The sequence below is a fragment of the Pogoniulus pusillus genome, chromosome 12 (genome assembly GCF_015220805.1).
Source record: "Pogoniulus pusillus isolate bPogPus1 chromosome 12, bPogPus1.pri, whole genome shotgun sequence".
NCBI lineage: Eukaryota > Metazoa > Chordata > Aves > Piciformes > Lybiidae > Pogoniulus > Pogoniulus pusillus.
Genome location: NC_087275.1, coordinates 414,019 through 425,850, shown reverse-complemented (window position 1 = coordinate 425,850; position 11,832 = coordinate 414,019).

Sequence of the window (11,832 nt, the reverse complement as noted above, 5' to 3'; positions counted from 1 at the left end):
GCACAGTATCCATTGCCAGCTGCAGCTAAGCGAGGTATCACTGAAGTGATAACTGATCTTGAGAAGAGACAGATTATCACTAGAACTCATTCTCCTTACAATTCACCTGTTTGGCCAGTCCGAAAACAGAATGGCCGATGGAGATTGACGGTAGATTTCCGGAAGCTAAATAGTAACACTCCTCCTCTTACTGCAGCAGTTCCTAGTCTTTCATCCACAGTGACAGCAATTCAAGCGGCTTCTCACACCTGGATGGCGACTCTAGATGTGAAGGACATGTTCTTCATGGTGCCATTGAGAGAAGAGGACAAACCGCAGTTTGCTTTTACCTGGCAAGGTATTCAGTACACATTCCACCGTCTTCCACAAGGGTACAAACACAGCGCAACCATTGCACACAATGCACTTGCAGCTTTGCTTGACACTGTTCAGCTTCCTAAGGATGTTAAGATGTACCATTACATTGATGATATCTTGGTGGGAGGGAATGATAAGGAGCAAGTTGGTGCAGTGGCTGAGAATATCCGAGAGCTGTTGACTAGCCAGGGTTTGACCATTCCAAAGGAAAAGTGTCAAGGTCCAAGTCAAGAGGTAAAATTCCTGGGATCATGGTGGGTAGCAGGTGCAGTGTCTGTGCCAGATGACACTCTTCAGAGCATTGAAAAGGGCCAAATACCCCAAAATAGAAAAGAGTTACAACAGTTGTTGGGTACTCTGGGTTACTGGAGGAAACATATTCCAGGTTTCTCAGTAATTGCCCGTCCTCTGTATGATTTGCTTAAGAAGAACAAGCATTGGGATTGGACTCCAGAACATTCTGATAGCCTGAGGTTTCTCAAGGATGAACTAAAGGCATATCAGAAGTTGGGGCCCTTGCACCCAAAAGATGCCCTGAGGGCTGAATGGGGTTTTTCCGCAAATGCCTCATACTGTGGAATTTTCCAGAGAGGACCCAATGGTCCTAGTAGAGCTCTCATGTTTTCATCAACAGCATTCAAAGAGGCCGAAATTCGGTACTCAGATTGGGAAAAGGGACTTCTTTCCCTAACTCGAGCTGTTAAGGAAGCAGAAAAGCTTCGTACTACACAAGATGTTGTAGTACAAGGCCCATTTCCTCTGCTAAAAGCGATCCTTAAAGGAACTCCTCCACCAGAAGGAATTGCCCAAAAGGCTACTGTTAGAAAGTGGTATGCCTACTTAGAGGGAATTTCACAGCTGATGCCGCTGAAAGAGGGACCTACAAAGGTATCCAAACTTCAGCAACCCATAAATCCTGATAAAGCTCTGCTTAGTCAGCCATATAAGCCTTCTCCTATTCAGGTAGCCCCTGAGATGACCGCAGACTCCGACAAATCGGGAGTGTGGTTCACAGATGCATCCTCTCGGAGGGTAGGGGCGAAGTGGCACTACAAAGCCGCTGCCTTGGAGATTGCTACAGGCCAGACCATCACTGAAGAAGGTGATGGCAGTGCACAGGTAGGGGAGTTGCGTGCTCTTATAATAGCAGCCGAGAATGGAGCAACAACTATTTACACTGATTCTTATTCCACGTTCAAAGGCGCCACTGAGTGGATTTGCCAGTGGGAAGTGAATCAGTGGAAGGTGTCAGGTGCGGAAGTCTGGAGAGTCGAAGACTGGAAAAGGCTATTAGAGATTGGCCGATCCAGACCCCTCAAGGTTGGTTGGGTAGAAGGGCATTCCAAAAAGCAAACACCAGCTACCACCTGGAATAATCAAGCTGATTTCCTGGCAAAGATCAACATAGTGGATGAGGACAAAGGAGAATGGTGGAGATTAGCTGAGTGGCTTCATATTAAAAGAGGTCATTCAGGAAAAGCAGACCTTTACTTCGAGTGTAGGTCTAGAGGATGGCCAGTTTCTATGAGTACCTGTAAGGAACTCATTTCATCTTGTCCACAGTGCAGAATCAGGCTTAAACAAAATCATCCCAATCTAGCTCCAGCACAGCATATCAGAGAGGACAAAAGGTTATGGAGTACATGGCAAGTTGACTATGTGGGTCCTTTAAAGCCCTCACACGGGAAGAAATACATACTGGTGGGGGTGGAAGTGGTTTCAGGATTAGTCATGGCTACAGCAACTAGTGTTGCCACAGGAGCTCAAACTATTGAGGTCTTGAAGCAGTGGTTTAGTGTCTTACCAATGCCAGAGTACATCCAAAGTGATAATGGATCTCACTTTACAGCGTCTTCTGTACAAGACTGGGCTAAGAGTGAGGGGATTACATGGGTGTTTCATACTCCCTATTATCCTCAAGCTAATGGTATTGTAGAGAGAACAAATGCTCTGGTTAAGAAACATGCCATGGTATCCAAAGGTAATTGGGATAAACGCTTGCCATACGCAGTTTTCATTGTGAACAACAGATGGGGTAATTATGGTAGTCCTAAAATAAGGGCATTTTGTCCTGACAATCCAGTGGAAAATGTTAGTCATCCACCAGATAAATCTCAGCACTCTCAACAGTCATTACACAAATTACAGGTGGGACAACCAGTAATGGTAAACTTAAATTCAATTGGAGTTGTGCCTATGACCCTGACAAAACCAAATGGGTTATATGCTTGGGAAGCAACTGATATAAGTGGGAAGACTCATCGTATCAGTGCACGATGGATTCTCCCAGACTTCTGAACTGCTTTGCATATACCAGGTTTTCTGCTTTGTAAATATTCAATAAAGCTTTGTTTATTCAGGGGGGTGGGCATAAGTATTAAGTTAGTTTGAATTAGAGTTATGCTTATGTATTAGTTATGTTAAGAGTTAGATATAAGTCGTATTTCATTTTTGCTTTTCCGATTCTTGGCTTAATGTGAGCCAGGGGGTGGAGTATGTCATGGAGAGTAGCAAAGGCTCTCTAAGCTTTTGCTATATTGTGTAGTTTCTAGTGCCTCACATTCAAGCCAGAAGCATCGAAAAACCAAAACAATCTTTCAGTCCCATGGGAAGATTTCTCCCTAGGGTAAGTGAGAGGTAAACACTGGCCATGTTTCCTTTTCACTTGGCCTTGCTTTCCAGACAACAGGGTATTGTTTTGGTTAAGCAGAAAACGACTTTCTTAGGCCTGCCCAGCACCTGCAGGTGGGCTGGCCTGAGGAGTGGTCTTTATATTGTTTTAGGTAATGTTATCCAATTGTGTAAGTTGATTACTGTTTTTTACCAATGTATGTTAACAACGTAAAAGTGGTCCGAATTGTGGGCTAGTCCTGTTTTGGAACATTATAAAAACGGTGGACAGGCCAGGATCGGGGCTCTTGCCTTTTGCCTTTTGCTTTTGCCTTTTGCTCTTTTGCCCTGGATCTCACCCTCGCTCCTGTCCTTCCCTGGACTCAACAACAATAAACTGCTCGCCGATCTAGCCTCGCCTCGGGCGGACGCCGAGTCGCAGAGGCTAAAGCCTGCATGCCTGGACCCTGATCGGGAGAAAGGGACTCCCTGCCAAGCTACAGACTGTGAGTAGCTGACGAACTATTAACTCGAACCAGAGACTCAAAGAACTCTCTTTAAACATCGTAGACTCTTTAATTTGCCATTTTCGGAAATGTTACTTTGATCTCAATCAAAAGAATTCACAGTGGTGGTGTAGTTTCGGGAAGAGGGAATTCGCATTCTTTGCAATAAATCACTGATAAAATAGTCAACGCCTCGCGTATTTCCCCCATAAATTCTGCCGCGAAACTGCGTTCCCCGACAGATTTGGTGTCAGAAGTGGGATTGAGAAACTGAAGTAACAGCCGAGTTTAGAAATGGCTCAGTTTGGAAGGAGTTCTCCTACACCAGTAGATGCCAGATCGCCAGATCTCACGGACACCCTGTATGCCAGATTTGCTTCCGTATTTGAATCAGCTAATTTTAGGAAAGCTCTGACGGCAAGGGAGGATGAGCCGATAGAGCAGATAAATGTTAGGTCAGCTAATATAATCGTGTCTCTCTACGAAGCTTTTGGAGATATCGAGGGAGTTGACAAAGAAAGTTTTTTTGATCTGGGTGTTGGCGTGTTCAGATCACAAGTTGATATAGAGACTTGCAGGCATGTTGCAGAGGCCTGGAGGCTGGAGGCAGAGGCGCATAAACGTGAGATAGAGACGTGCAAACGTGAGGCAGGGACGTATAAACAGGAGGTAAAAAAGCTGAATGATGAGAATGCCCGGAAAGGATTGCATTTAGAGCAGGCGTGTCAAGAAATCAAGTCGTTGCAGAGTGAGAGAGAAGCTCTGTTGAAAGACGCTGTCAGGCGGAACTTGAGCTTTTGCACAGAGCCCGCTGTGGCTGAGGACAGGATGAGAAGTATGGAGGAAAAGTTAGACAGGTTACTAAGCCGAAAGTCACGGTCCGGGAGCACTTCCCGAACGCAATCAGCCGTTAGTTCCCGCGCGGACACACCGCAGCCGCGATCGCATATCGGGTCTCGGACAGAAACTCCGCAGCCCTCGACCCACCGTCGGGAGTCAACTGGTTATCTAGGCTTGCCAATTTTTACTCCGATATGTCCTGAGAAGTCACAGCAGCCCGTGGTTCGCCGGAAAGAGCCGGTAGCTACCCCCTCTCAGACCCAGGAGTCGCAACTCTTGCGTTCTCCGCCTAAAGTCTCGCGCGCCGGTACACCTTCCTGCGATTTCTTTAAAATATCTCCGGTGAGGCATCTTCCTCAGCCAATGAATCCCCAACCAGTGGCAGAGCCGTCCCTGTTGCCGCTAAAGCCATGCGGCTCGATACCGCATCCGCGGGAGGTGCCCAGCCAGCCTACCTTGATGCCGGCTCAGCCAGCCGCCGCTTTGCCTCAGCCGCAGCCGGCTCAAGTCCTGGTGATTCAGCCGGAGCCGCTAACGCCTTCACAGCCGACTCTGCTTCAGCAGCCGATCTTGCCGACAACCCCGTTTCCGACGGTGCAGCTGCCAGCACAGGAGCTTCAGACGACCCCGCAGGTCCCGGCGCTTCAGTCGCCGCCACCAGCAGTAACGCAGCCAATAATCCAGCCGCGGGTCCCGCAGCAGCAGTCGTCCGCAATGCCGCAGGCAGCAGCTACGGTGCCGCTTTTCCCGGCACAACCGTCTCCTCAATCTCAGTCCGTTCCAGCGTTCCAGCAAGTCCCGATGCCGTCTCAAGCCCAACCATCGGCAGCACCGCCGCGGCCGCCATCTTCCCAACCATCTTCACAACAACAACAGCCGCCATCTTCTCAACTGCCACGCCCTGAGCAACCAGCGCTAAGCACGCCTGCGCAGCGCCACACCGCGTTGCAGCCTGCAGTTGCGTCTATTGATAGCGACACGGAAGTGGAGGAGGTGCACCACAAAATGAAGTCCTACTCCGTAAATCCTCTCTTTGCGTCTGAAACTTCGCAAGGACCGAAAGGAGGCAAAACAACAACCACGAAAATAAAATCGTACACAGAAATGCAGATAGACGATATTAGGGAAACATATTCCCGCATGCCTAATGAATCTATAATTGAGTATGTGTATCGCGTGGTGCAAAGGGGGGCGGAAAGGATTATCTTATCTCGTGAAGAGGTGGGGAGAACTAACTGGGGACCCGAGGTATTTCTTGGGGGTGGTCCTGAGGGAGACCTTGCATTGAGTGCTAGGATCTTTCATTGGGCTAGTGCTTATGAGGCTTTGGATAGGGGTGATCCTACAGAATTTTGGATCAGATCCCCTGTTGAGCTAAATGAAGCATTTACTATGGTTGCCTGTATCCAAGCTGTGAATCATAAGGGGTTATATGCACATGCAATGGATGCCCCAGTAGAGCCACCGAGGCTTAGACCCCTGATAAAGGGTATGCCTGGCTTCATAAAGGCTGAAGGCATTAGGATAAGGAGACAAATTGAGAATGCAATACAACAGAATGAAGGGCAAGGGCAAAGTTCACAAAGTGTAGTACATCATCCTACGTGGAGGGAAGTGCTTACAGAACTAGCCACTCTAGGGAGAGAAATGGGTTATCATGATCCTTTATCTGTGCCAGAATCTGTCTTTCAGAAGGAAAAGCAGTCTGGAGGCAGGAGCAGCAGCTCTGCATCACGAGGAAAACACCAAACAGTACGACATGCCTGGACATCTGGTAACCCTAACGAGAGTCCAAAATCGAGTCCACGATCAAGTCCCAGGGGGAGCCCTGAGCTTAATCGTCGCTCTGAATCTGGAATAATGTGGGTACCGAGTTCTCTAGGTAAGGGTGTAATCCCACTGCAGGAGCAGAAGTATGCAGTGAAACCTCATGATGTGTTTCAGAGGAAACAGGCAGAGCGTGATCCTGCGAAAACTGAGCTCAGTACTGTAATTAAAACCATGTTCGAGATGAAAAGGATATTAGAACATCTGGAAAGAAATGGTGAAGGAAAGGTGAAGCAGAACCGTAAGAAAGGCTCTGCAAACACGTCTCCTACCAAGTCAGGTTCTCCTGATCGGGGAGGGGATAAGGACAAATCAAAAAACTAGGTGTGGCGATGAATGATTCAGGCCACACTCATCGCTCTGTTTCTGAATGTCAATGGTCTGAGAAACCTGAACCTTATGTCATGATTCCTACTGGACCAGCTAGAACTGCTGTCAAATACCTAATAGATACAGGTGCACAAATTACAGTGCTAAATGCACAACTAGCAAAGCATCTGAAAATATTGCCATCCCGGAGAAAGGTAAACATAACAGGTGTTACAGGACAACCTGAAACATGCTATTTAGCCAAAGCACAGCTGTGGCTACCTGGGGAGAAAAGAAGTACCCTGGTAGAGTTAGCATTGGCTTCGTGTAAACATAATATCCTTGGATTTGATGTTCTAGCAGGTAGAAGATGGCATCTTCCTGACGGAACATTATGGAGCTTTGGTGCTTATGAGGTGAGGAATAAGAGGCAAAGGTTAGTCCGTACTTGTGTTCGCTTGTTGCAAACAGCTCCTCCATTGCCAAAGTCACACATTACCTGTGTTGCACAGTATCCATTGCCAGCTGCAGCTAAGCGAGGTATCACTGAAGTGATAACTGATCTTGAGAAGAGACAGATTATCACTAGAACTCATTCTCCTTACAATTCACCTGTTTGGCCAGTCCGAAAACAGAATGGCCGATGGAGATTGACGGTAGATTTCCGGAAGCTAAATAGTAACACTCCTCCTCTTACTGCAGCAGTTCCTAGTCTTTCATCCACAGTGACAGCAATTCAAGCGGCTTCTCACACCTGGATGGCGACTCTAGACGTGAAGGACATGTTCTTCATGGTGCCATTGAGAGAAGAGGACAAACCGCAGTTTGCTTTTACCTGGCAAGGTATTCAGTACACATTCAACCGTCTTCCACAAGGGTACAAACACAGCGCAACCATTGCACACAATGCACTTGCAGCTTTGCTTGACACTGTTCAGCTTCCTAAGGATGTTAAGATGTACCATTACATTGATGATATCTTGGTGGGAGGGAATGATAAGGAGCAAGTTGGTGCAGTGGCTGAGAATATCCGAGAGCTGTTGACTAGCCAGGGTTTGACCATTCCAAAGGAAAAGTGTCAAGGTCCAAGTCAAGAGGTAAAATTCCTGGGATCATGGTGGGTAGCAGGTGCAGTGTCTGTGCCAGATGACACTCTTCAGAGCATTGAAAAGGGCCAAATACCCCAAAATAGAAAAGAGTTACAACAGTTGTTGGGTACTCTGGGTTACTGGAGGAAACATATTCCAGGTTTCTCAGTAATTGCCCGTCCTCTGTATGATTTGCTTAAGAAGAACAAGCATTGGGATTGGACTCCAGAACATTCTGATAGCCTGAGGTTTCTCAAGGATGAACTAAAGGCATATCAGAAGTTGGGGCCCTTGCACCCAAAAGATGCCCTGAGGGCTGAATGGGGTTTTTCCGCAAATGCCTCATACTGTGGAATTTTCCAGAGAGGACCCAATGGTCCTAGTAGAGCTCTCATGTTTTCATCAACAGCATTCAAAGAGGCCGAAATTCGGTACTCAGATTGGGAAAAGGGACTTCTTTCCCTAACTCGAGCTGTTAAGGAAGCAGAAAAGCTTCGTACTACACAAGATGTTGTAGTACAAGGCCCATTTCCTCTGCTAAAAGCGATCCTTAAAGGAACTCCTCCACCAGAAGGAATTGCCCAAAAGGCTACTGTTAGAAAGTGGTATGCCTACTTAGAGGGAATTTCACAGCTGATGCCGCTGAAAGAGGGACCTACAAAGGTATCCAAACTTCAGCAACCCATAAATCCTGATAAAGCTCTGCTTAGTCAGCCATATAAGCCTTCTCCTATTCAGGTAGCCCCTGAGATGACCGCAGACTCCGACAAATCGGGAGTGTGGTTCACAGATGCATCCTCTCGGAGGGTAGGGGCGAAGTGGCACTACAAAGCCGCTGCCTTGGAGATTGCTACAGGCCAGACCATCACTGAAGAAGGTGATGGCAGTGCACAGGTAGGGGAGTTGCGTGCTCTTATAATAGCAGCCGAGAATGGAGCAACAACTATTTACACTGATTCTTATTCCACGTTCAAAGGCGCCACTGAGTGGATTTGCCAGTGGGAAGTGAATCAGTGGAAGGTGTCAGGTGCGGAAGTCTGGAGAGTCGAAGACTGGAAAAGGCTATTAGAGATTGGCCGATCCAGACCCCTCAAGGTTGGTTGGGTAGAAGGGCATTCCAAAAAGCAAACACCAGCTACCACCTGGAATAATCAAGCTGATTTCCTGGCAAAGATCAACATAGTGGATGAGGACAAAGGAGAATGGTGGAGATTAGCTGAGTGGCTTCATATTAAAAGAGGTCATTCAGGAAAAGCAGACCTTTACTTCGAGTGTAGGTCTAGAGGATGGCCAGTTTCTATGAGTACCTGTAAGGAACTCATTTCATCTTGTCCACAGTGCAGAATCAGGCTTAAACAAAATCATCCCAATCTAGCTCCAGCACAGCATATCAGAGAGGACAAAAGGTTATGGAGTACATGGCAAGTTGACTATGTGGGTCCTTTAAAGCCCTCACACGGGAAGAAATACATACTGGTGGGGGTGGAAGTGGTTTCAGGATTAGTCATGGCTACAGCAACTAGTGTTGCCACAGGAGCTCAAACTATTGAGGTCTTGAAGCAGTGGTTTAGTGTCTTACCAATGCCAGAGTACATCCAAAGTGATAATGGATCTCACTTTACAGCGTCTTCTGTACAAGACTGGGCTAAGGGTGAAGGGATTACATGGGTGTTTCATACTCCCTATTATCCTCAAGCTAATGGTATTGTAGAGAGAACAAATGCTCTGGTTAAGAAACATGCCATGGTATCCAAAGGTAATTGGGATAAACGCTTGCCATACGCAGTTTTCATTGTGAACAACAGATGGGGTAATTATGGTAGTCCTAAAATAAGGGCATTTTGTCCTGACAATCCAGTGGAAAATGTTAGTCATCCACCAGATAAATCTCAGCACTCTCAACAGTCATTACACAAATTACAGGTGGGACAACCAGTAATGGTAAACTTACCTTCAATTGGAGTTGTGCCTATGACCCTGACAAAACCAAATGGGTTGTATGCTTGGGAAGCAACTGATGTAAGTGGGAAGACTCATCGTATCAGTGCACGATGGATTCTCCCAGACTTCTGAACTGCTTTGCATATACCAGGTTTTCTGCTTTGTAAATATTCAATAAAGCTTTGTTTATTCAGGGGGGTGGGCATAAGTATTAAGTTAGTTTGAATTAGAGTTATGCTTATGTATTAGTTATGTTAAGAGTTAGATATAAGTCGTATTTCATTTTTGCTTTTCCGATTCTTGGCTTAATGTGAGCCAGGGGGTGGAGTATGTCATGGAGAGTAGCAAAGGCTCTCTAAGCTTTTGCTATATTGTGTAGTTTCTAGTGCCTCACATTCAAGCCAGAAGCATCGAAAAACCAAAACAATCTTTCAGTCCCATGGGAAGATTTCTCCCTAGGGTAAGTGAGAGGTAAACACTGGCCATGTTTCCTTTTCACTTGGCCTTGCTTTCCAGACAACAGGGTATTGTTTTGGTTAAGCAGAAAACGACTTTCTTAGGCCTGCCCAGCACCTGCAGGTGGGCTGGCCTGAGGAGTGGTCTTTATATTGTTTTAGGTAATGTTATCCAATTGTGTAAGTTGATTACTGTTTTTTACCAATGTATGTTAACAACGTAAAAGTGGTCCGAATTGTGGGCTAGTCCTGTTTTGGAACATTATAAAAATGGTGGACAGGCCAGGATCGGGGGCTCTCTCGCCTTTTGCTTTTTGCCTTTTGCTCTTTTGCTCTGGATCTCACCCTCGCTCCTGTCCTTCCCCGGACTCAACAACAATAAACTGCTCGCCGATCTAGCCTCGCCTCGGGCGGACGCCGAGTCGCAGAGGCTAAAGCCTGCATGCCTGGACCCTGATCGGGAGAGAGGGACTCCCTGCCAAGCTACAGACTGTGAGTAGCTGACGAACTATTAACTCGAACCAGAGACTCAAAGAACTCTCTTTAAACATCGTAGACTCTTTAATTTGCCATTTTCGGAAATGTTACTTTGATCTCAATCAAAAGAATTCACAGTGGTGGTGTAGTTTCGGGAAGAGGGAATTCGCATTCTTTGCAATAAATCACTGATAAAATAGTCAACGCCTCGCGTATTTCCCCCATAAATTCTGCCGCGAAACTGCGTTCCCCGACAGATTTGGTGTCAGAAGTGGGATTGAGAAACTGAAGTAACAGCCGAGTTTAGAAATGGCTCAGTTTGGAAGGAGTTCTCCTACACCAGTAGATGCCAGATCGCCAGATCTCACAGACACCCTGTATGCCAGATTTGCTTCCGTATTTGAATCAGCTAATTTTAGGAAAGCTCTGACGGCAAGGGAGGATGAGCCGATAGAGCAGATAAATGTTAGGTCAGCTAATATAATCGTGTCTCTCTACGAAGCTTTTGGAGATATCGAGGGAGTTGACAAAGAAAGTTTTTTTGATCTGGGTGTTGGCGTGTTCAGATCACAAGTTGATATAGAGACTTGCAGGCATGTTGCAGAGGCCTGGAGGCTGGAGGCAGAGGCGCATAAACGTGAGATAGAGACGTGCAAACGTGAGGCAGGGACGTATAAACAGGAGGTCAAAAAGCTGAATGATGAGAATGCCCGGAAAGGATTGCATTTAGAGCAGGCGTGTCAAGAAATCAAGTCGTTGCAGAGTGAGAGAGAAGCTCTGTTGAAAGACGCTGTCAGGCGGAACTTGAGCTTTTGCACAGAGCCCGCTGTGGCTGAGGACAGGATGAGAAGTATGGAGGAAAAGTTAGACAGGTTACTAAGCCGAAAGTCACGGTCCGGGAGCACTTCCCGAACGCAATCAGCCGTTAGTTCCCGCGCGGACACACCGCAGCCGCGATCGCATATCGGGTCTCGGACAGAAACTCCGCAGCCCTCGACCCACCGTCGGGAGTCAACTGGTTATCTAGGCTTGCCAATTTTTACTCCGATATGTCCTGAGAAGTCACAGCAGCCCGTGGTTCGCCGGAAAGAGCCGGTAGCTACCCCCTCTCAGACCCAGGAGTCGCAACTCTTGCGTTCTCCGCCTAAAGTCTCGCGCGCCGGTACACCTTCCTGCGATTTCTTTAAAATATCTCCGGTGAGGCATCTTCCTCAGCCAATGAATCCCCAACCAGTGGCAGAGCCGTCCCTGTTGCCGCTAAAGCCATGCGGCTCGATACCGCATCCGCGGGAGGTGCCCAGCCAGCCTACCTTGATGCCGGCTCAGCCAGCCGCCGCTTTGCCTCAGCCGCAGCCGGCTCAAGTCCTGGTGATTCAGCCGGAGCCGCTAACGCCTTCACAGCCGACTCTGCTTCAGCAGCCG